Source organism: Mirounga leonina, unplaced genomic scaffold, assembly GCF_011800145.1.
Source record: "Mirounga leonina isolate KUSES-001 unplaced genomic scaffold, KU_Mleo_1.0 Mir_93, whole genome shotgun sequence".
Taxonomy (NCBI): Eukaryota; Metazoa; Chordata; class Mammalia; order Carnivora; family Phocidae; genus Mirounga; species Mirounga leonina.
In genome coordinates, this window is record NW_023270854.1 from 31,741,381 (window position 1) to 31,766,473 (window position 25,093).

General features: G+C 32.9%; 1 long non-coding RNA gene across 1 annotated transcript in view; it reads left to right on the plus strand.

The window, feature by feature from the left end:
- LOC118004475 overlaps positions 1-15,700 on the plus strand; it is a 162,526-nt gene extending 146,826 nt beyond the window's left edge. Inside the window, exon 4 of the long non-coding RNA XR_004677590.1 lies at positions 15,030-15,700. This is a non-coding gene — a long non-coding RNA (uncharacterized LOC118004475). The remainder of the gene's footprint in view (positions 1-15,029) is intronic.
- Positions 15,701-25,093: the final 9,393 nt, after the last annotated feature.

Here is a 25,093-nt window from a genome sequence, read left to right on the forward strand (position 1 = left end):
TATCTCTAATAAGAATCTTTGTATAGGGTTTTGTTTTTGTTTTTGCATGAGACATCCTTATCCAGTTCAACAGGGAGCTACTGAAACTCATGCTACTTAGCCAAGTAATGAGAGTACTCATATCAACAGGAACTGGATGCCATAAGCATTGTGTGAACAGAAAATAAGTAGCTATATGACTTACCCTTTCTGTATAACTTACATATCAGACATCTCATACCTTAATTTTTATATTGGCATTGGTGCTGAGAAAACAGTGCGATGTAATGGAAAGATTATTGCCTTGGAATCAAAGACCAGAAAGTTACCAATTTGATCTTGGACAAGTCATGACTTCTGTGGTTCTCAGCAGTCATGTGTGTCAAATTCAACTGACTTGTTTATCTCCTGGGGTTGTGGGTGAAGATCTAAAATATTATATATTTTATTATATATTTTATATATTTTTATTATATATTTTATTATATATTATATATATTATTTTATAATAATAAATATTATTATAAAAATAATAATAGGGACACTTCAAATTATTTTCAAAGAGATAGGTTATAAATAAGTAAATTATATATTTTATTATATATTTTATTATATATTTTATATATATTATTTTATAATAATAAATATTATTATAAAAATAATAATAGGGACACTTCAAATTATTTTCAAAGAGATAGGTTATAAATAAGTAAATACACAAATGTATATTTAGTATCTTAAAATGATAAAATATAAAGGATGACTATTAATAAAGATACATTTTTGCAGTAGACAGGTGAGTAATCTCAGTCTCCATCTCATGTGTCTTCAGTCTTATATAGCAAAATTGTTTTACTACACTTCAAAATTCGGACTATGCCCAGCATGGCAAACATATTCTCTGTCTTGTTGCTCTTTAATTGATTGCCAGTAGCTTCTGGGAGTGCTGAATGAAAATTTCAGATGCCAAGTGTAAGCTTATGGGGAAGGTATCCTATGAGGTGGGCGAGGGGCATCAAGAGGTTTTGAGCATGTGCATGTTATAAGGCATGAGCAGTGAAATCAGTATCATAATGAGAAGCCCACATTTTGAATATTTGCCCTAGTTTTTCTTTTCTATTATATGATCCCTTTCAAAGAAAATGCCAAAAGGCTATTTTGATTGTCCATTCAGCAGTTGGGTAACCTGAGGAATAAGGTAAATAACTACCTAATACCCCCTCATCACAATTTGGGTTCCAGATTGCTAAAGAAAAATGAAGGAAAAGCAAGTCATTCAGTTGGGCATTAAACAAGTAAATATTGAACACTCTCTTTATGCATCGTCCAGACTAGATACCAGGGAAGGTATTGTAATCACTCTATATAGGGAGGATAAACTCAAGCCATATATTTTCCAGATGTTTTCAGACACACACTTAGAGATTATGAAAATGTTTATAACTTACATAATGAGGCTCCCTGAGTAGAGCAGAATGCACTGCTCAAGATGTTATGAAATAGCTAGAGTGAACAAGGAAATAAGACTGGGGTTATTATTGGGGTTTTCATTATGATTAAGGGGTGGGGCCCACGTGATGGTTCCTGTGTATGAGCAGGAGTTTTATGATTTGAATTTCCTACTGGCACCAAAGGAGAGAGCATCTGGCTTTTCTTATCAGTTTGTTCTGATGTAGGGTAGAATAAGGAGGAGAGAAGAATGAGGCTTAAAAGCTGCCTATAATTAAAGATCAAAAAATTGAGTCGAACTCTATTACAGAAGATTAAATCCTATGACCAAGAAGCCTTAAAATGTACTTGTCACTGTAAGTCATAGTCAAAAATTTAAAATAACAAAGATAAAAAGTGCAGTTAATGTTAAGTAGTCATAACTTGATTATTTATCAAAATGAGTTTCAGATAATAAGCAATATAGGGACTTTAAAGATGGCCAAGTTGTGAAATAGAACAGTTAGGAAATGTTCTAGAAAGTAAGCAAATTAGACTGGGTTTGAAACACAGTTAAAATTTGGGTAGGCCAAGAGGATAAGGGAAGATTGTTCAGGCAAAACACTTCTTGGTCTCCACTGGAACATTCATTTTGTCCATGTCTTTTTTTTTTTTTTTTTAATCTAAGTTTATACACATACACAGAAAAATAATCAGCTTTGAAGAAAGTTTATGATAGAATATGTGGTCCTCTATGCATGGAATGCTCAGACGGAGACAAAAAAAATATATTTTAACTTTTCAAATTGAGTAGTTATTATTTTTATGATTGCTTCCCTTTCTTCTTCATTTATTTTCCCTTTGCACATTTGTTTGGTGATTCTTGCAGATAGGTGGGAAGGTGGGTAGGCATAGATGTCCAAGCCGTAAAGCAACTTTCCCTGGGGTCAAAGCAAATCACTGCATAAATCAACATACATGAGAATTTCACAGTCTTGCAGCCTCAGGAGGATTTTTGAAAACTGACATGCTGGAGCTTTTCAAGTCGCCTTTGTATAATTTGCAGGGTATTCTCAGCATTATTCCCTCACTACTTCCTACAGAAATGTTAGAAAACTTCAGACGGCAGCTTTTGCCTTTGAAACTTTTGGATATTTTTCCACCCACAGCTTTGTTTTTGAACCTCGACAGGCACAGGCAGCCTTATAAACTGGATTGCCAGAGCCCAGGGATAGTGCAACCCCAGTCGGCCAAATATGAAGGAGATTTTGCTGAAGAAATCTCCTGGTAGGCTCCCCCTACTCTAAAATGAGGATTTGGAAAGACTCAAAGTCTTCTCTCTTCTCTCAAAAACTGGGCCCACAGGGCCTTGAACAATTTGTAAAACACAACAAAGGGAATCAAGATAAAAAAAATCTATATACCCTCCGGCAGGGTTTTATGCATTCATACACAATTTCGGTGGGCATTCTATAGCTCATGGAGGGAGTTGAGCTGTGAGGAGATGCTTTCCTTGTTGTTTTGTTTTTGAGAGAGAAGCAGTTTCATTATTTAGGTGTTGATAAAAAAAACTGTATTTAAAACAAATCCTAGTTTAGTTTGTTTTACCTTAGATCATCAGTGGGACAGTGAGGCGGAATTTGTAATGATATTTGGGGAGCTAATGGGAAGCAAGGAGATAATTAGCTTAGTACCCTCTTGATGGGAAAGTACTTCATTTCCCAAGTGAGAGTTTTTACTCTTGGACACCAACAACACTTTCACTTTCTTCCCTATACCTGAAATATTGGCTATAAGCCTATTAAAGGTCATTCAACACATATTTATTGGCACTTACTATTTGCTATTGTATTTTCTAAGAATATAAATTGAATTTTAAAAAGAATGTTTGTTTTTGTCTTCAGGAAGCTCCCAATCTGGTGTGGAAAATGGGTATAGGAACAGATAATTGTAAATTGTTTGACGAATACAATAAGAAATCTGGGTTGGTGTGCATGTGAGAAAATGGGAGGGAGTCTACTAAGAAAGAAAATGTACAAAATGATATGTCATGCACATAAGTCAGGTAGAGAGATATTTGCTGAAGAACTCAGAAGCAATGAATGCTATTGCTCCATATGTTTTATTGACAAGGTAGAGATACACACACACACACACTATTTTAAAGGAATGGACAAATAACTATGAAAATAGTCATGTTAGAAAATAATATATTTCTACAGCATTTTACTCTTTTAAATTCCCTTTCAAAGGCCTCATGGGACATTGCAGTTACCGGTATTTTTGATTTATAAGGAAATAACTTAATTGGATACAATCATAAATTATGTTAAGAATAGAGCATTTTGATTTCCAGTTTTTTGACTTTTAGGTGAAATATTCTTTTTAACAACTTTTCCTTCAGTGGAGAAAAGCTTTTACTGAAATAGAGACAAATAGAAGGGTCAAGGTAGAAATAACAAATATGAGCCAGGGTCTGATTAAAGAGATGTAAGTTTGGGTAATTTGATTAATTGGGGAGTTTAGAACAAACAATGGCCTAATCTTGACATCCTAGGGATAAGAACAGCAGAAAATAGTTTCTGATCAAATGAAAAAATATACAAAGCACAATTAAACAATGAAATAATAGAATATATAAAATAATAGGCTATAAATAAAATAAAAATGCTATAAATTACAGAGTCATAAGCCCTAAGTATACTTAAGGATATCCAGTAGAGATGGAGAAACTTAAAATGAATCAGTGGTGGGAAAGTTTTTAAAGGTAAAAGAAATGAACAAAGGGATTAGCTGTATGAAATAGGCATGCCATTTTTTTTCCAGAGGTGGCTGGAATCGGAAGGGGGCAAGAATAACACATATGCTGAGACTTTTGGGTGGACAAGATGAAGATAAAGGAAGCTCATTTTTGATGGCATAATTAGCCTCAGCAAGTTTAGAAGTTGAAACATCTTCTAAAAGTAAATGTGTAAAAGATGAAATGTAAGACTGAGAAAGTTGGAGGTTTGGAATATGTAATATGAGGAATGGGACAAAAAGAGATGAATGCAATGATTGAGGAGTAGATGAAGATCCAACTCAGATTAGATGGCAAGGATGAATAATGGAACTGGTTAGTGTATTGGATATCTACAATTATACCAAACTAGAAGCAGAATATATGAGAACAGGAGATAAATGTCCTGGTCTGAAGCATTGTTCTGGACTAATGTGAAAAATATTGGGTGGCGGTGGAAAGCATGATGTTTTATTGTGGAAAAAAGTGGAAAAAAGTGAAATGAATGGATTTCTGAGACAGCAATCTGAGCTATAACATGAAATAAATTAAGTAGTTGTGATGGGGGTAAAATTAAGAGATTTTTTTCAGGAGTAAAGACAATAGAAGTTTAGGTATGGGAGTAATGAGTGTTTATTGTAATAATCTTAATATTTATGATAAAGACACTAAATAATACAGCCTACACAAAATAGCAGTAAAACAGAGGTGGCAAAATATCTCATAAATGTGAGGAAAATTAATAGAACCATAATCAGAGTGAAAGGTTTAATTCATATTAGGAATTTAAAAGGCCAAATAGGCAACATAATTATGGATATATAGATTTTTAATTGCTGAACCAATTCAACTCAATTATTAGATGTAACGACTTGGTAGTCAGTAAATAAGTAGAGATGCATTATTTTGTGCATGTGAAAGATTTAAAATCATGTACTTGGTCAAATTGGGAATTTCAATATATTCTTGAAAGTAGAGAACTAACAGTCTAAATTCTCTGATTATGATGTTGCAAAGATAGAAATGAACAAGATAGTAATCACCAAATGATTTTAACCACTTCGTTCTTCAAAATAACCTGGCTATTTTAGAGACATTGCTAAAGATTTAATCAAGGAAAATGTGTAAACTTTTAATAAAAAAGATTAGAAAATAAATATACTGAGCATTCAACATAAGCCATTATAGAGTAACAATATTAACCAAAATAAAAGGATATTAGTGATGACATTGAAAATTAATGAATTGATCAATAAAATAAAAAGCATATTTGATTAATAAAACTATTTTGTCAAAAAGAATTTAAGTAGATTCCCGAATATGAAGTGTGTATATCTATCTATTGTCTATTTATCTATCGATCTATCTTAACCACAAAGTTATTTGAATTACAAAAGATTACATGTGAATTTATGTTAATAAATTTGAAATCTAGGTGTTTTTTCCATAAAAATATAAATAAACTGCCTCAAGAAGAGGTAAACATCCTAAGCAGATTTTTTAAAATACAGAAAAGTTTTATTAAATAGTTGGCATTTTAATGGCCACCTAACCCAAAGCATCTGCCTTCAGCTCAGGTCATGATCCCAGGGTCCTGGGATCAAGTCCCACATTGGACTCCTTGCTCAGTCGAGAGCCTGCTTCTCCCTCTGCCTGCCATCCCCCCTGCTTGTGTGTTCTCTCTCTGACAAATAAATAAATAAAATCTTTACTAAAAAAAAAAAGAAGTTGGTTAATGACCACCTAACCCAGAAATATTTAGGAGTTCTAATTCTCTTTTTTTTCCCCCTTTTTTTTTGAGTTCTAGTTTTCTAAGATTTTTTTTTCTAAATCATTCACATTATTCCAGGGCATAGAAAAAATTACAAAGATCTCGTCAATTCATTTGAGATAGCTTAAATTTAATTAATATATATTTATATAAAGATTTATATTATATAATATGCTATTATATAATTATGTCATATAATTATTACATATCATATAATTATATAACAATGTATTATACATAATAATATAATATTATATAACAAATATATTTTATATATATATATATATAATGTATTTAATATACACTCATACCTTGGAAATATTGTGGGTTTATGTCTAGACCACAGTAAAGCAAATATTACAATAAGGTGAGTCAAGTGAATTTTTTGGTTTGGCAGTGCATAGAAAAGTTATGTTTACACTATACTGTAGTCTATTAAGTGTGCAATAACATTATGTCTAAAAAACAATGTACATACCTTAATTTAAATACTTTATTGCTAAAAAATGCTAACTATCATCTGAGCTTTCAGCAAGTTGTAATCTTTTTGCTGGTGAAGGGTCTTGCCTCAGTTTTGATGGCTGCTGACTGATCAGGGTTGTGGTTGCTGAAGGTTGGGTGACTATGGCAATTTCTTAAAATAAGATAACAGTGAAGTTTCCTGCATCAATTTAGTCTTCCTTTCACAAATGATTTCTCTGTAGTGCGTGATGCTCTTTATTAACATTTTACCCACAGTAAAACTCCGTTCAAAATTAGAGTCAATAATATCCTAAATTCTTTCTGTTCATTTCAACAGTCTTCACAGCATCTTCATCAGGAATAGATTCCATCTCAAGAAGCCAAGTTCATTGCTCATCCATAAGAAGCAATTCCTCATCCATTCAAATTTTATCATGAAAGTGCAGCAGTTCAGTCATATCTTCAGGCTCCACTTCTAATTCTAGTTCTCTTGAATTTCCATCACATCTGCAGTTACTTCTTCCACTGAAGTCTTCAACTCCTCAAAGTCATTTATAAGGGCTGGAATCAACTTCTTCAAACTCCTATTCATGTTGATATTTTGACCTCTTTGTATGAATCATGAATATTTTTAATGATGTCTAGAAAGGTGGCTCCTTTCCAGAAGGTTTTTAATTTACTTTTCCCAGATCCATCAGTGGAATCACTGTCTATGGCAGCTGTAGCCTTAATAAAATATATTTCTTAAATAATAAAACTTAAAAGTCAAAACTACTCTTTGATCCATAGACTGAGAAATGGATGTTGTGTTAGCAGGCATGAAAATGTTAATTTTGCTGTACATCTCTGTCAGAGCTCTTGTGTGACCAAGTGCATTGTTGGTGAGAAGTAAGACTTTGAAGGGAATCTTTTTTTTCTGAGCAGTAAGTCTTAGTTGTGGGCTTAAAATATTCAGTAAACCTGCATGGAGCACTGGGTATTATACGAAAACAATGAATCGTGGATCACCACATCAAAAACTAATGATGTATGGTGACTAATATAACATAATAAAATAAAATTTAAAAAAAATTTTAAAAAATTCAGTAAACCATGTTATAAACAGATATGCTGTCATCCAGGCTTTGTTGTTCCACTTGTAGATCATAAAATGAATAGATTTAGAATAATTGTTAAGGGCCCTAGGATTTTCAAAATTATAAATGAGCATTGGCTTCAACCCCAAAACTTACCACTGCATTAGTCCTTAACAAGGGAGTCATCCCGTCCTTTGAAATTTTGAAACCATGCATTGACTTCTCCTCTTCAGCTATGAAAGTCCTAGATGGATCTGCTTCTAAAATAAACTGGTTTCCTTTACATTGAAAATCTGTCACTTTCATTAGTTATCTTTTTTTCTAAACTTTTTGAGTGTGGTTGACAAACAATTTCATTAATTCCCTTAACTAGATCATCTGTTTAACTTGCTGCAGCTTCTACATCAGAGTGCTGATGTAGCACTTTGCTTCACCCTGCACTTTTTTGTTATGGAGATGGCTTCTATCCCTAAACCTAATGAACCAACTAAACTTCAGATTTTTCTCCTGCAGCTTCCTCACCTCTCTCAGCCTTCATGGAATTGGAGAGTTAGCATCTTGTTCTGCATAAGGCTTCTGCATTAAGGGAATGTTGTGGCTGGCTTGATCTTCTGTCCAGACTACTAAAACTTTGTCCATATTAGCAATAAGGATATTTTACTTTCTTATAAACTGTGTGCTCACTGGTGTAGAACTTTTAATTTCCTTCAAGAACTTTTCCTTTGCATTCACAACTTGAATAACTGGCATAAGAGGCCTAGCTTTCAGCCTATCTTGGCTTTGACATGCCTTCCTCACCAAGTTTAATTATTTCTAGCTTTGAATTTAAAGTGAGAGATGTGCAACTCTTCCTTTCACTTGAAAACTTAGAGGCCTTTATAGAGTTATTAATTGGCCTAATTTTAATATCATTGTATCTTAGTGAATAGGAAGGCCTGAGGAGAGGGGGGGAGGAACAGCTTGTCACTGGAATAGTCAGAACACACTCATTTGTCAATTAAGTTTGCTGTCTAATATGTGTGTGGTTTGTGGTGCTCCACAAAATTACAATAGTAATATCAAAGTCCTTGATCACAGATCATCATAACAAATATAATAATAGAAAAGTTTGAAATATCATGAGAATTAACAAAATGTGACAGAGACACAAAGTGAGCAAATGCTATTGGAAAAAAATGGTACCAAAAAACTTGCTGGATGCAGGGTTGCCACAACCTTGAAGTATTAAAAAACATGGTATCTGTGAATCACAATAAAGCAAAGCACACTAAAACAAGGTGTGCCTGTATATCCAAATACAAACACACACATCACAGAAACTTAACCATACACCATTCTCATTTATGAACCAGGAAGAAAAATCCTAATAATAAGTAATAACATTGGGTTTGTATATCATGTTATACATCATTTTATAAATATTAATATAATTCTTCAAATAACCATCTGATTAGAGGTATAGCCATTATCATCCTCATTTTATAAGTGAGGAACTAATTCAGAGGGAGAGAGTGATCTTTCCAGTCACTTTCAGTACATCCAATGTGGAACTGGAACCTCACTGGTATGGTTTAGAATCTGCTTTGGTCTCCAGGATGCTCATTCCTATGGTGGGTGTGGGGTGAAGGCTGCAGGTTTTATTTTTCCACAATTGTCATGATTGGCTCAGCTGGACATTTTCCTCCTACTGACATCAGTCAAAAATGTTGCCCAACAGACATCAGCATTTTTACACTGACACAGGCTAGAGTGTCTCTGATACTAGCTGATTTGAGGCAGAATCAAAAGCAAAGTGTAAAAGACAAGTTGCAAGGAGATGCATGTCAGAGTGGGAGGGAGTAAAGTTGGCTGGTGGTCATTTCACCACTGTGATCCTATGGTATCCAGAATTTTCATAAATGGGGGAGGGCGTGGAAACCATGTGTTACTCCTTAGATGAGAACTTGTGGGGTGGCAAAATAAATATTTGGATCAGGAGTTAGAAACTTTTATTGATTCATTCAAAATATATTTCTTAAACAGCCACTATACCTTTCATTTTTTGTTATTTATTAATGAAACACACATGTTGCTTGCCCTTGTGGAGCTGAAAACTGATAAGAGGAAATAAACTGTAAGCAAACAATTTTAAAAAGTACCTAAAAAAAGTACTGGCTACTATGCTGAAGATCAGCTAACACTTGCACACACTTTAAGTCATGAGATTTCTCTGAGGTCATTTAAATTTTTCAACCTTATATTTTCTTCTACAGAATAGAAATAATAATACTAGCTGTGTGATATCTATTATGGCCCTGATAAAATAATATGTATGAAAGCATATTTAGACAAGTAGCACCTCTTTTAATGAAAGTGATTGTTATTAGTGGTATTATTTTCCTGATAATCAAGACAAATACTCCTGAAAATTATAAATTGCTATTTGAAAGCCTTGTGGTGATAGTATTTTTATTTTTTATTTTTTTGTTTTGCTTAGGGAATAAACTAATTACTATTAACTTTGTAATATCACTATGGAATCATTAGAAGATAATTATAAGGATAAAGAAACCATTGTTGAGCAACCTGTATATGTTTAACAAATATTAAAAGAAATAACTGATTTTATTGTGGTTCACTAGCAATTTTTGTAATTATTATTTTTATTTCTTTTGCTTTAAATTTTGACCATTCAACAGGTAATTAACTGTTCCATGAAGAAAAGATGAGATAAGGGGCTAGAGGATGAGGGTAGAATTCAGACTAATTGCCATCTAATGTGTCCATGTAGTTCAAAAATAATTGAAAACAGTTTTAAGAAACCCTTATTCATGTCATCTAGCACTAATTGGTGGTAAAACAATCCACATATGGAAATGAAAGTAGAAACCCAGGGGGAAAAAAATCAAAGCTAAAATGAAAGCAAATTGCATGGCAAACATTACTTACATTACAATATCAAATAATAAAGGAAAACAGTATAAGAAATGAAGCCACATGAGCAAAAAGAAATTTGATTTCTATTTGCATGTCCGAACTCCTTTTACGTGGATATAAATCAGAAGGCCTAACATTTGACCCTGCTGAATTTGCTCATTTCCCCTTCCCCATTAGTTTAATTGAATATATCTTAAAAGCAAACATCATTTTTTGTAAATAGTTTGATGAAAATAATTATCTCATTATATAATGCTTTGAATATCTTAATAGCATCCTCAGATGAGAAACAGGATATTATAATGAGACCAAAAGGCAAAACAAGGAGGATGTAGTGTTTGTGTCCTAAGGGATACTTAAGATAGATATTGGGACAAATTTTAAGCCACAACATTCTAGAATTTGGAGAAACTGTAAAACTGTACCTTCAGAAACAGACTCATTTTTGTGTCTACACAGTAAGACAAATCTTGCTTAATGACAAAGTGGGATGTGCACTTCTTTTACTTTACCACCTGAGGATAAAGGCATATTCCTAAAATTATTGAGATGATAACATCTCATATGTACATGTTATTTTGTAGAATAAAACTCTTGTTCATGCATTTTTTTCAAAATATTTTGTCTTAAATAAAGCTATGGAATGTACAAATTTAGAGTTAGTTGCCACAAACAAAATCAGAAAAATATCATAAACACTGCACTAATATTATTGCTTACCCTATACTTGAAGTTTTGTACATAAATTGATTTACCCTTTCAGCTATTTTTTTCGTGATCCTTTGATATCTTCATTGTTTTCCAGAAAATGTTTGTTATTAATCCCAGTTAATTAAAGATGCTTTTGTTATTAATATTTCCCAATTCTATTTTAAAATAAATTTATTTTCCTCTATTACAAAGGAAAGTATGCAGATTATTAAAACCTTAGAAATATGGAAAGAATGTAATGAAGAAAAAAAATCCTACCTCCTCCATCCACAGCTTACCACAGGGGGAGAATTACATTTTAAAATATTGGTGCATGTACTCTTGGAATTTTTTCTTTGCATGTTTGAGTGCTGGTATATGTAATGTTGGATGTATGGAATTCTTGAAAAATAATTTTTTTGTCTTATAAAAGTCCAATTTTTTTTTAGATTTATAAGTACAAAATGAAAAAAAAAATAGGCTGAAAGGAGCTGTTAAAAATTTTTCTTTCCCACCAAAATTTTACTTCTATGTTGAATATATCTAACAAGCCAAAATCTAATGGGACATCTGAATTTGGTGTTATATTATATAAAGGGCAACCCTATGTTTGTTTACAACATGACTTCCTACGTTTTTGAGTCCATAATATTTCCCTTAGTTACAAAGCTTACAAAAGTGCTGCCCAGATTGCCACAGCTATCTCACAGGGACACTTCAGTTATTTTAAATTTTTGAGGTAAACATGCAACATCTATTAAACACTATCAGGTCAAGGTAATTTACAGCTTCGCCATTAGATCACATACATATCTTTATAAAACTGGATTTTTCAGGAGGTGCTCTGATGAAAAGCAAATATTGCATTATAATTATGATTCCACTGGATATAAGAGTGGTAATATATCCAATCTGATTCCAGTATTTGAAAAGTTGCAACCCCATCAACTGTCTGCATCAGTAATCCTCGCTGGTGGGCTCACCATTTACAAGTTGCACAGTACCCAACAGGTGCAAATATCTTATTAATAAATAATGGTGGTTATTTAATAGTGAAATAAAAATATTACTATTTTTAATTTCTGCATATTATTTTTTCAGGATCTCTAAGTTTTTGGGTTTTTTTTTTAAGATTTTATTTATTTTCGAGAGAGAGAATGAGAGACAGAGAGCATGAGAGGGAGAAGGGTCAGAGGGAGAAGCAGACTCCCTGCTGAGCAGGGAGCCCAATGTGGGACTCGATCCCGGGACTCCAGGATCATGACCTGAGCCAAAGACAGTTGCCTAACCAACTGAGCCACCCAGGCACCCTCAGGCACCCCTAAGTTTTAAAACATAAATATTTAAGTTCTTTTAATCTAATTTATAAATAAACAGAACTATTAGGTATTTATTTTGATAAGGGTACTGTGAAAAATTATTGAGATAATAGGTTGTCATTTCTGGGAAAGATTGGGAACTTCTGGCCTAAAGCTCACATTCTAGTAAAATTTTTCAAAATTATTAATGAATGATAATTATTTAAATAGTTACACATTTAATATTTATTTTTAATGACTTTACTCATGCAAGATAATTCAGCTGGGTATAAAATTTTTGAATTATAAACTTTCCCTCTCAAAGCACTATAGATTTATTTTTTATATTTTAAAACACTGGGTTATAAGTCAAGAGTATATTTAATTAAAAAAATTGTTTAGTGCTAATGTTGAATTTGAACAAAAAAATTACTGACAGGATAGACTATAAACTATCTCAGTTAATTTCATAATTAATAAAGGTTCCTTTACAAGATCAGCATTTATAAGCCTTCAATCTATGAATCCCTTGAAATAGTGTAAATTTTTAGTGTAATTTTTTTCTTCAGAGGAGCCACAGCTTTCATTAGTTTTCATTAGCTTTCAATAGAGCCATCATCTGGTTCTGCTTTCTACTACCAATTTTGTTTTTTCCCACAAGTTCTATAGTTTTAGAGCTGCTAAATCAATATATATACGTTTTATTTTGTTTTCAAAATCATTATATTTTGAATACACTGTTTTATTTCTGCATTTCATTTATTGTAATCCTTTTTTGTGGTAAATTGAATAAAAGGCATGTGAATGCTTATTGATTTTCTTACTTAGAGTAAATATGGAGGAAGAAGCATCACAAGTTAATTTTTCTGATAAATTTAAACATTATTTCTCTTTCTGTGTGGCAAAGGAAGCAGTAGTCCTGGAAAATGAATGATTTTGACTGAACTATTCAGTAGATATGATCACAAATGGGAAGCTTGAAATAAAGTCAAAGAGAGAAAGAATCGTATAGACACAGCTTGTTATAGGAAAAACAATTTGTTATTGTCCACCTCGATCTTTAAAACCAGTTGCCATTCTGAATAAGTTCTGGACACTTTGTGGTTCTGGCAATGCCTGTGCTGCTAAAACTCAGCATGCTGGATTCATTGATATTCATTTAAATTACTCATTTGGGCTCCCAAGGGCCTGTACTTCAGTTTCATTTTGACTTTCAAGCATCAGTGAACCAAAAATAAAAAACAAAGAACAGCCAAAACCATAGCACCTCATTTCATTTTGAGATTGAATTTGGGAATTTGCAAGAGAAATGATCTTGACACAGAAGAATACCCAGTATTGTCAGGAATTCCTGTAAAAGCCAAGAACGTTTTTCAGGAATTGAGCCTGATGATTTGGTTGATAACATAGTAAAGAAACCAGGTAAATATCAGGTGATTGTCACCTGGTTTGGGGTTTTGCTGCAAACATTTTGCAGAGCTCTAACTGTGATGTGCATTAGTCACGCTACTGGAGCAGAAAATCAATAAAATGAGGTTCCAAAAATAAAATATTCTTTCGGAATGTTGCTCTGAACTAATTAGCAATGAGTCATTTAAAAGGACTTACCTGTCATTAGGTGTGTGTAGGGGGGGAGGTATTTACCAAAACCAGTTTCCTGACAAAACATTTTTTTGAGATTGAGGGGGAAAAAAAAAAGATTAAAAACTTTGATTCACAAAGTGACTTTTATTTTGACAATAACACAGAAGTCACATTGTGAAATGAGAAACTTAATCATTTTTCTGTCATGTTATTTGTCAAAATATAGAGAGGAAAAATGATAACTCATAAATGAAAGGTAACTTTATTTCTTTTTGCTATTTGAAAGTTATAAGAAATAAAAAAGCTTCATCTGTTGATGATTTGGGATCACATACAGACAGGATGAAAACAGATCATAGCTGCTTCTGTTTGAATTTTGTTTGAAGTTAAACTTTTTAATTTGCTAAGCTCTCCAAGTAGATAAAAATCATTTTTTAATCAAACAATTCTTGTATACTGCATTTTAAAAGTAAAATTTAGCATTGTAAATATATAATCTCCACATAGAGTAAGATTTCTCTCTCTATATATATATGTATACACACACCCATATATGTATGTATTTTATATTTGGATATATACTAAATGTATATACAGTTAGTGGATTTAGCATTAAATACCACTTTAAATAATTTTTAGATCAGTTAGACTTACTTCACCTGATTTTTTCCCTGTCAGGAAATTGTCTTTCAAATGTGGAATTTTCATAAGTCTTAGAACTAGTTTTAAGGGATCCAACATATTCACATCTAAACGTTGCCACTAATAAAATAATAAAATAAATAAATAAATAAGTAAAATAATAAAAGGACAAGGGTCCAGATACATAAAAATTCAGATTATTTAAACACTTGAAATTGAAATGTACTTTATATTTGTATTCAAATAGTAGTAGTGTTTCTAATATTCTGAGAATTTACAGCTTCTCAAAATGAAAATGACAACAACAGCAAGCAAACTGAGAAACTGCAATTACTCAAGTGAGTAAATATCTATCTGTTGTTTCTTTCTAATCAGTTGTTCTATCCCTCTTTATTCCCCACCAGGTCACCTTTCAAACTGATGAAAAATAAACAGCTTAACATGAATCCTTCTGTCCATCTACTCTTCTTCTCTCTCGCTCTCATTTTCCTGTGTTCCTCTGATCAGACATTCCTTTATTTCTCCAGAGAGAGGTTTCTGTTCTGATTCCTTATTCCAGACACTTGGAGCCTGAACTTATTGACCATAACACGATCCAATCCCCACCATCAAACTCAATCTCATGCATCCATACCTTACGTGTGTGTGCACATCTGCTGAATCATGTCTGCATTGCAGAATCACTCATCCTCTGGCTCAAATGAAGAGAGGCAAAGGAAGGAACAAAGCAAATCCAGGAAAGTCATCCATATGAAGGTCTGGGCAGAGGGAAATTTAGAGGATATTGAAAGAGGAAAAATTCATTAAGGAGAAGAGTTGGAGCAGGTGGGCAATGGAGCATGGTGTGAAGGGATAGACAATAGAGAAAATCATAAATTCTGGAGATATTTCTGATAAAACAGCTGTGACTTCAAACTTAGAAATCATCAGGGGCACTTATCGGGCCTCAACATCAGAGCAAGTATTTTTATTATCTTCTTGAGAATTATCTAATTCAGAGAATAAGTAGGACAATGGACCATATTAAAGACATCAACTTGTTAGTTTACAAAAAAAAAAAAGAAGAAGAAGAAGAGGAAGAAGAAAGAAAGGAAAGAAAAAGAACAAAAGTGCTATTAAAAGACTCAACTTTGGATCTCAAAAGGGTCAACTTTGGATCCATATATTTTAAAAAATATTTCTTGTGTACTGAATCCCCACAATGAGAACGGCCACCAACCTGTTTGGATGCATTTAGCGGAATCAGTTTTGCAAATCATCTTCTATTGGGATGAAAGAGAATTTTTAGAGATTTCTTTTTAAAAAATAACTGTAAAAGAACTTCAAGCATGAGAACTGACAAATTAAGAAGTTATTATCCAATTTAATAAAATGCAGCTAAGGAACAGAGGGTGTGGAGGGGGAAAGCAGAAAATAATGTTGTTATAAGCAAAGGGGAGACTGAATACCTGAAGCATAAATTGTATTAGATGAAGGGTCACAAAATGAACTGATAAAAAAGAGAAACTATATGAAATGTATTTGATTTTTAATTCATCATTTGATATAAGATTTTATAAAAGTTTGCTTGCAAATTAGTTTAACGCTATTCAGGATTTTTAAAAAAATCACTTCAACCAAAAATTGACTGAGAAAGAAAAGACAGACTAATGCCAAATGATAATATATGCATTTGGGAAAGGTGTGAATGTTAAATCCTGCCTTATTTAATATTTTAATGAATTAGAAATACATGAGATTGTGGATCATATTAAATTGAGCTGATTCCAATCCCACAGAGACTAGATAAATCTCTGCTGGCAAATTTGAGCTTTTCTTTCAGCTTTTCTTCTTAGTATCTGTGATTTCATTCTAACTGGCTATGCTTTGAATAAAGGACAGGCAATGCTACATGGAAGAAGGCACTCAGGAAACTATGATCAGCATACATGAAACCCTTATGGGACTCATTTCCATATTAGTTGATAATCTAATCAATCACTTAGGTTGTCAGTATCAATATTTTCTTGTATAAGATGGAATGAACAATCTCATTATTTTTTATTTTTTTAAAAGATTTTATTTATTTATTTGACAGAGAGAGACACAGCGAGAGAGGGAACACAAGCAGGGGGAGGGGCAGAGGGAGAAGCAGGCTTCCCGCGGAGCAGGGAGCCCGATGCGGGGCTCCATCCCAGGACCCTGGGATCATGACCTGAGCCGAAGGCAGACGCTTAATGACTGAGCCACCCAGGCGCCCCGAACAATACCTTTCTTATAAAGATATTTTGTTTTAAGGGTAAAATAAAAGAAATACCCAGGCCGATTTTTTTAATTGTATCAAAAAAGTAGTGAGTAGTGGTGTTCAATAAGCATTAGTTTCTCTGGCCCCCAACCCCTTTTTAAAGTATGTGATCCAACATGATCATTTTTCAGATAAGGAAACCACAGCTCAGAGAAATGAAGACAGCTATTTGAATAAGCATGCATAACTGGTTATAGAGGCAAGTATACAGGATAGAAAATATCCTAATTCACAGGTCAGCAGTCTTTCCACCTTACCACTCAATCTTTTGCTTTTGTTTCTTTACACTTACCTTAAATTTTTGTCCTCCAAAAAACTTATGGTGGTAAAAACAGTGTGCTTTTTTCAACTTAGTCACTTTTAAGATCCACAGTCAAAAGGCTTTACACTAGATCTTTACTTCATCTGTCCACAAGCTATATCTATCTGAATGTCCTAACAGGTCAAAATCACTGTTAGAAAATATCTAAAATATTTTTCCTTCAATGTCTTGAGTGTCTCCCAGAAGCTTCAATCACTGTGAATATTAACTTTATTTTACATTGCCTAGAAGCAAATCCTTAGAGTTATTTGTGAAATCCTCTCCTTCTTTATCAACACATTTTTATGAAAAATTCTATTCTATTGTTTTGCTTACTATATTTTTCCATTCATTATATTTCCATAACCACCACTGAATTCTAATCTCATCACATATTCACTTGTGTAGTAGAAATATTTTGATACATTTTAATGGGTATGGTTTTCAATGTCAATAATTTCTTTTCATATACAGATTTCTCTCCTAATACTTCCATCTTTTAAAACAAATGTTATTATCCATGACTGTAAGAAAAGACAGGCCACCACAGAACATCACACAAATAAATGACCAAGAAAGTTAATTTCTGTCTGTTGAGGTTTAAAACCCAAATTCCAAAGATAAATAATAGATTTTAAAGAATATTTGCAAAGCAAGTTTATTTTATTTTATTTTTCTGCCCCTGAGGAAATACACTTACTTGGTAGAATAGATCAGAAGACATGATTCAAATATAAGAGAAATAGGGTTCTGTTTTCAGTTTGGTGGTGTCAGCTTTTAATAGACCACAGATGACAACTGTAAACTGAATAACATATAAAAAGAATTATCTGAAGTCTCTAGAAAATGAACAAAAACAGACTAATTTTGGTGGCAATCTAATGTTAGAAGAAGAGGACAGCAAGGGATGAGTTTTTCACTGTCTCAGCTTTAGTGTGAAGGTAGATCTCAGACATGGAGTAGTACAGCCCAGGGTGGCTAAAATTCTCACAGAAAACCTGCTGTCTTTATGGTATGAAGAAACAGAGGACAAGTTCAGTTCCAGGGTTAACATAGATATCGGAACATTAGGGTTGGGGGAAAATCTTAAAGGAAGTAAACAGAGAAGCAGAGCCCCCAAAGTCTGTGAGCAAAGTCTTTCCAAATATCTTGCTAATCCCTATATCATGAGTGAGCTAAGCAAATTCAAAGAAACTTTCAGCTAATAGAAAGAATTTAACTGATATTTGAGTTGCCCACTCTAGGTGAGGCAGATATTGATTGCTAATGAAGTTAATCGCTTGAAAAAAATTGTTTGATCTTTAATTCTTGTTCCTTGTATATAATATGTCATTTTCTTCCCAGGTTATCTCAATATTTTATGTTTATCATAGGTTTTCAACCATTTGACTATGTATGTTTTGAAAGATTAGAACAACAACAACAACAAAAGAAAGATTAGAACAGAATGTAGAGTCTTTACAATTCAATAGTCATAATATCCATAATATAATCTAAAATTACTCAAAACATAAGGAATAGGAAAATATGATTCATTCTCAAGGGCAAAGACAATCAACAGAAGGCGATTGTGAGATGATGATAGACTTATCAGACAGGAATGAGCTATGATAAAAATGCTAAATAAAGAAAAATACATTTGTCATAAAGGAAACAAAATATATGTTAGATAAAAATATAATTTTTAAGAGAAAAAATATGAAATTAAAAAATCACTTAGTTACACTCAGTAACACAATGGAGATGAGAGAGAAAAGAGTCAGTGACCCTGAAGTTAAAAAAAGATCTATATCTATACCTACATATCTATATCAAGACTGAAGAAAATTAGTGAAGAAAGGCTGAAAACAAATGAATAAGACCCTTAGGTTCTTATGAGACAATAGAAAAATATCTCACATAATTTAAGCTGTAGTTGCAGAAACAAAGGAAAGGGAAATAGGGCAGAAAAAATATTTGAAGAAATAATTACCGAAAACTTTGCAGATTTGGTAATATACATTTATAGGTTTTAAAAGGTCAGTGAAGTCCAAACCAGATAAATAACAATAGTCAAATGGTTGGCACAAGATAGTCAAATGGTTGAAAACCTATGATAAACATAAAATATTGAGATAACTTGGGAAGAAAATGACATATTACATACAAGGAACAAGAATTAAAATGACCATAGATTTCTCATCAGAAACTAGAAACTAGGGAGGCCAGGAATATAATAAACATTAATTTTAAAGTTCTGAATGAAAAATTGTTAACCATGAATTCTATATTCAGAGATGTAGTATAGAAGCAAAATGAAGATGTATTCAGGTAAAAGAAAACAGACAATTTGGTACATCAGACTGGCCCAGAAGAAATGCTTAAAAAAAAAAATAAATAAATTCCTTACCTTAAGGTGAATGGAAATGGTACTAGGGCAAATTTGGATCTTCAGGACAAAATAAGAAGAATTTTATTTATATTATAAATGTATATATATGAATATGCAAATGTAAAAGTATTAATTTCTATAAAATGCAAATGACTGAAGAAAGACTATTGTCTAGTGCTGTTTATGGTGATATAGAAATAATACATATGACAAAAAAATAGCATACGCAATGCCAGATGGGTATTAAATAGATCTATATGGATAGAAGTTTCTGTATTTTAAGTGAAGTGATAAAAAGACTAACTCTAAATGGTCTGTGAAATGTTAAGGATGTATATTTTATCAATAGAACAACCACTAAAAATATAATGAAAACAGGAGAGCTAAAAAGGCAATAGTTGCATTAAAATGGAATTCTAAAAAGTTATTCAAATAATCTCAAGGGGCAGGAGTGAACAAACAAAGCCAACAAACAGAAAACAAACAAAAAACCATAGACTTCAGGGGCACCTGGGTGGCTCAGCTGGTTAAGCGTCTGCCTTTGGCTCAGGTCATGACCCCAGGGTCTGGGATCCAGCCCTGCACAGAACTCTTTGCTCAGCAGGAAGCCGGCTTCTCCCTCTCCCTCTGCCTGCTGCTCCCCCGCTTGTGCTCTCTATCTGTCAAATAAATAAATAAAATCTTAAAAAAAAAAAACAAAAAACGATAGACTTCAATCCAACCATAGTAATAATTACATCAAATGTTATAGACTAAACACTCCAAGTAAAAGGCAGAATTTCTCAATATGGAGGAAAAAAGGCAACACCCAGCTGTAAAGTTTCAATTAAGAGAGATGAAATGCAGTTGGTGAGACAGTGATTGTTGCATAAGGAATGGACAGGGCCTGTCACAAAAAAGCCTGAATACTCTGACACTGCTCAGGTGAGAAAATTCACTGAAGGTCACTCTACCCATTGGTTAGCTTTTAACTCATTAGAATTCTTTTGTATTTTGAAATAAAATATAATGAAATGCAGCCCCATGTGGGTAGTTGGTTGAGATAAATGACTACAAATGCAGAATAGAATGGCAATTAAGATCTGAACTCTGGAATTTGACATTTTAACCTTCCCAAATTTTGCTTTTCTTTGCAAAATGGGAAAAAATAACAGTATATATTTCAGAAGGCTGTTCTAAAATTTAAGTAAATAAAATGTGAATATTTTTAAAAGAGCCAGTAAATGAAAACTTTCAAGAAATATTTATCATCATCAACATTGTCATTACCATCATCATCATCACATTCATCAATATCTTCAGCGACATCCTTATCATCACCTTTGGGACCATGATCAACATCACATGAAGTTTCTGTCTACTTTCAAAGTTGCAAGTTCAGTGTCCATCAGTATGAGTTTTTCTTCTTGGTTTCTGTAAGAACATCCTCTTCTCTTTCAAGAAAACCCCATTTTGTTGAACAAGTTTGAGTGGACTTTGGTTTCTTGAGATCATATGATGCCTATGTAAAAATATAATTTGCTCTTCAACATGTATCCTTAATATCAACAGGTAGTTTGCTTTTATTTACACTGCATCAAACAGGTCCTGGCAGAAACAGTTTGTAGTTACCCAATAGTTACTAACAAGTTATGTAGGCACTGTCTCTTATTTCTGGAAGGTCTCAATACAATATCAGATGCATTAATCAACCAGATAGAGCAGAAACAGAAAAAAACAGTCAGGGAGTACAAACTTCAAAGGGAATGACTATCCTGTTAATCTATTCACTTGTCTTTGTAAAGATAATTACTTAAGTGTCTCCAAAAGCTGATTAAAATCTGTACCTTTCCCATAGGTATCTGTACCTATTCTTCTTGCTTATATTTTTGTTGTTTTTAATAGGTAAAATTGTAAGATGTTTGTTGAAAAGGAATCTTTGGGATTTATTTGCGTGTTTATTTATTAATTTGAAGCATAAATTTAAAAGATCACTTTAGTTGGACTCAAAAGACCTGGATTTTACATCATCTTACTTGGCCACTGAATTATTATGTAAACTTAAGCAATTCAATTAACCTCATAGGGCCTCAGTTTCTACATCTGGGAAGAAAAAGAAGTTATAAAATCCAGCTGGACACTTACTGTGCATTTGTGATATGTGCTCTGGAAAATGCAGTTGAATTCTGAGATAAGTTCCTTTCCAGTTCAACCATTATATAAAAATATCTAAAATTTTCTTATCATTTGATAAAGGAAGCATGATACTACTGCTCTCAAATATTTTAAATCAAACAGTGTCTTAATTAGGAAACCCCACCATATCTAAGAGAGCACAAACTCAGTTCTTTTGCAAAAAATATATAAATAACAAATGTTTGCACTTACATGACACAATCTGAGAAGTGCACATTAGTTTGTGAGCTAATTAAAGAAGACAACAAATGGCACTACTTATTTAAGTTAGGAAATGAAAAATAAGAAGTTGATTCCAGAATTGACAAATTATATTTTTTCACTCCACCATTGACTTTTAAATGCTACCTTTCAATACCATGATTATCCCACTATCAGTGAAATCCAAGGAGTCCTGTTTCAGGAGTTTCACAGAGAAGGCTTCACCAAGATCGTCCATACCTTCTAATTGTGGACTGATTTTTAGAAATAACATATTTTTGTGACGGCTGATAAATATGAGTGTTCAAGGACATAAGAATGTTAAATGACTCACACTAGATTTCCAAACTCATGATATCAGCCTTCTGGCACAATGCTTTAATCTATGAAAAATAAGTCACAGGCACTGCAGTATTTATATATGCATGACGCTATGTACATAGATGTAGATATATATCTATTTATTTGAGCCTATGTAACTATCCTGTCCGTACATGTTAGAGATGGCTTTTTGAAGAGAAACACTATCCTAATAGAGCACCAAATTCAAAGCATTACTGATTTCTATACACATCAATTCATTGAAAAAGGGGAGTTGGCATATATAAAAAAGATAATATATCGGGCGCCTGGGTGGCTCAGATGGTTAAGCGTCTGCCTTCGGCTCAGGTCATGATCCCAGAGTCCTGGGATCGAGTCCCACATCGGGCTCCCGGCTCAGCGGGGAGCTTGCTTCTCCCTCTGACCCTCTCCCCTCTCATGCTGTTTCTCTCTCGCTCGCTCTCTAAAAAATAAATTAAAAAATCTTTTTAAAAAAAAAAAAGATAATATATCAATTTTACTTAAAAACAACATTCTAATTAAATTATTCTGTATCTACCCAACATATCTAAAATAATCTACCATATCTAACATTCACCACAAGGAGTGAGACTCACTCAACATAATTTAATATCCTTGCAAACTGGAAACTGATGGTTATTACACAGCAGGGCTTGTTTTTCTTACTTTTTCTTTTTCTTTTTTTTTTTTTTGGTATGTTTTTATTTTCTTCACCTACTGTTACAATTAAGTGTTGGGTATTCACAGGTTTACCTAATAGCCATTCATGATTTTGTAATTTATCATTTATTCAAACATTTTAGAATTAATTTTTCTTGAGTGTGCAGGCCAAAAATGTTAGGGATATCCTCAACTCTTTTTTCTCTTGAAGAACACTTCTAAACATCAACAAGTACTTTCAGCTATATCTTGTTAATTCCAGTGACATCTTTTTACCCCTACTTCCACCACCTGTTACTTAAGATATGAACAGTATTCCTTGGAATTCGATAATATTTGGTCTCCTTGGTTGTAATCAATCTCCTCCTCACTCTTTTTTTTCATGCCTCAGTCAGAGCTACCCTTTAAAAAATATATTTGTCATGCTACTTCCCTGTTGATAACCTCTAATGGTTTCCCATCACCATAGAATAAAATCCAATACCTCACTGCAGCCACCATGACCAGGTTCATGGCTACTGTTTTCTATTACTTTCTCCTTCTTTCATTCTCATGCAGCCAAAATGTCCTTACCTGTCCAACTATAAGCATATTCCTAACTGTGGGCCTCCATATTCTTTGTTCTCTCTCTCTCCTATCCCTACTATATTATTCAGGTTCTTTGTTCCAACTATTAGTGATTTTTTTTTTTAAAGATTTTATTTATTTATTTGACAGACAGAGAGACAGCAAGAGAGGGAACACAAGAAGGGGAAGTGGGGGAGGGAGAAGCAGGCTCCCCACTGAGCAGGGAGCCTGATATGCGGCTCGATCCCAGAACCGAGATCATGACCTAAGCCGAAGGCAGACACTTAACAACTGAGCCGCCCAGGTGCCCCTATTAGCTGATTATTAGGGAGACCCTGTGTCATATCATATTTAAACAGTTTCTCCATTTCTCTCCATCTGTTTTACTTGCTTAATTTTTCTTCATAGCAACTCTCACACCCTGAAATAATATTTGATTCTTGGTTTGGTCATTTATTTTATTGCCAGTGAGCTCTATAAGGTCAGGGAATGTTCTACTTATCCCCCTATCCTCAGCATCTAATCAGTAGGTATGCAATACCTATTTGTAGAATGAATAAATGAATTAACTTACATATCCTCTAGTTGATACCTTTAAAGGAAAGAACTAGGTTTATTATTATATAGATATGGAAGTAGACATATTTATTTGTATTTATATAAATATATGTGCTTAAATGCAAACTTTGCATTTATTATTTATGTCAATAATAAACAAAACTATATAATCATATAAGCCCAATGTATAATTTAATAAAATTTAATCATGTTTCCTTTAATATTCAAGTTTCAAACTGAAAAATAAAAATTTATTTATTTTATGTCACATTGTCCTAATATCTCAATTATTTTAATTACTTTTATATGAACTTTTCAAACTCTTGTCAGTCTTGGTACATTATAGTCATAATTTCATCCACTTTCTTAAATATGTTCTGTTTTAATTAAAGGGAAGTAAAGTGTCTATTTTTTTTTTTTTTGGTAATCCTTTATTGAAGATTTTAAGGTTTGCTTGAGTTTAGCATTAATCATATACATGACTGAGGTTCTTAGGTAACATTCTGACTCCTTTTCTCATGTTCTTGGGATTTAACCCCTATGTCAAAGCATGTTCATTTGCATACTCCTTTCTCACATTCAGTCTGGTATAGATGGCATAGTATTTCTCTTTATTAGAAAGTTCTCCTAAACAACTGGCTAACTTCACTGGATATTTAACTTCCTCTGCCTTTGATCTAGGTATGAGACCTTTCATTCCTAAATATGATGGCATTTAAATGACTCTTTCCTTATCAGCATCCCATGACATTTTGTTGTATCAGCAACTATTTAAATAAAAAATGGTTTTGGTTAATTGTGCTTGGTGCAGCTGCTCTTCCTTAAAACAAAACAAAACAAATCTATGAAAGCAAATTAGGGGGAAAATATAAAAGTTTATGGTACACAAGTGGATAAAGAAGATGTGATATACAAACACACACACACAGAGTGAGAGAGAGAGAGGAATATCATGCAGCTATAAAAAAGATGAGATTGTACCATTTTCAATAACATGGATGGGCCTAGA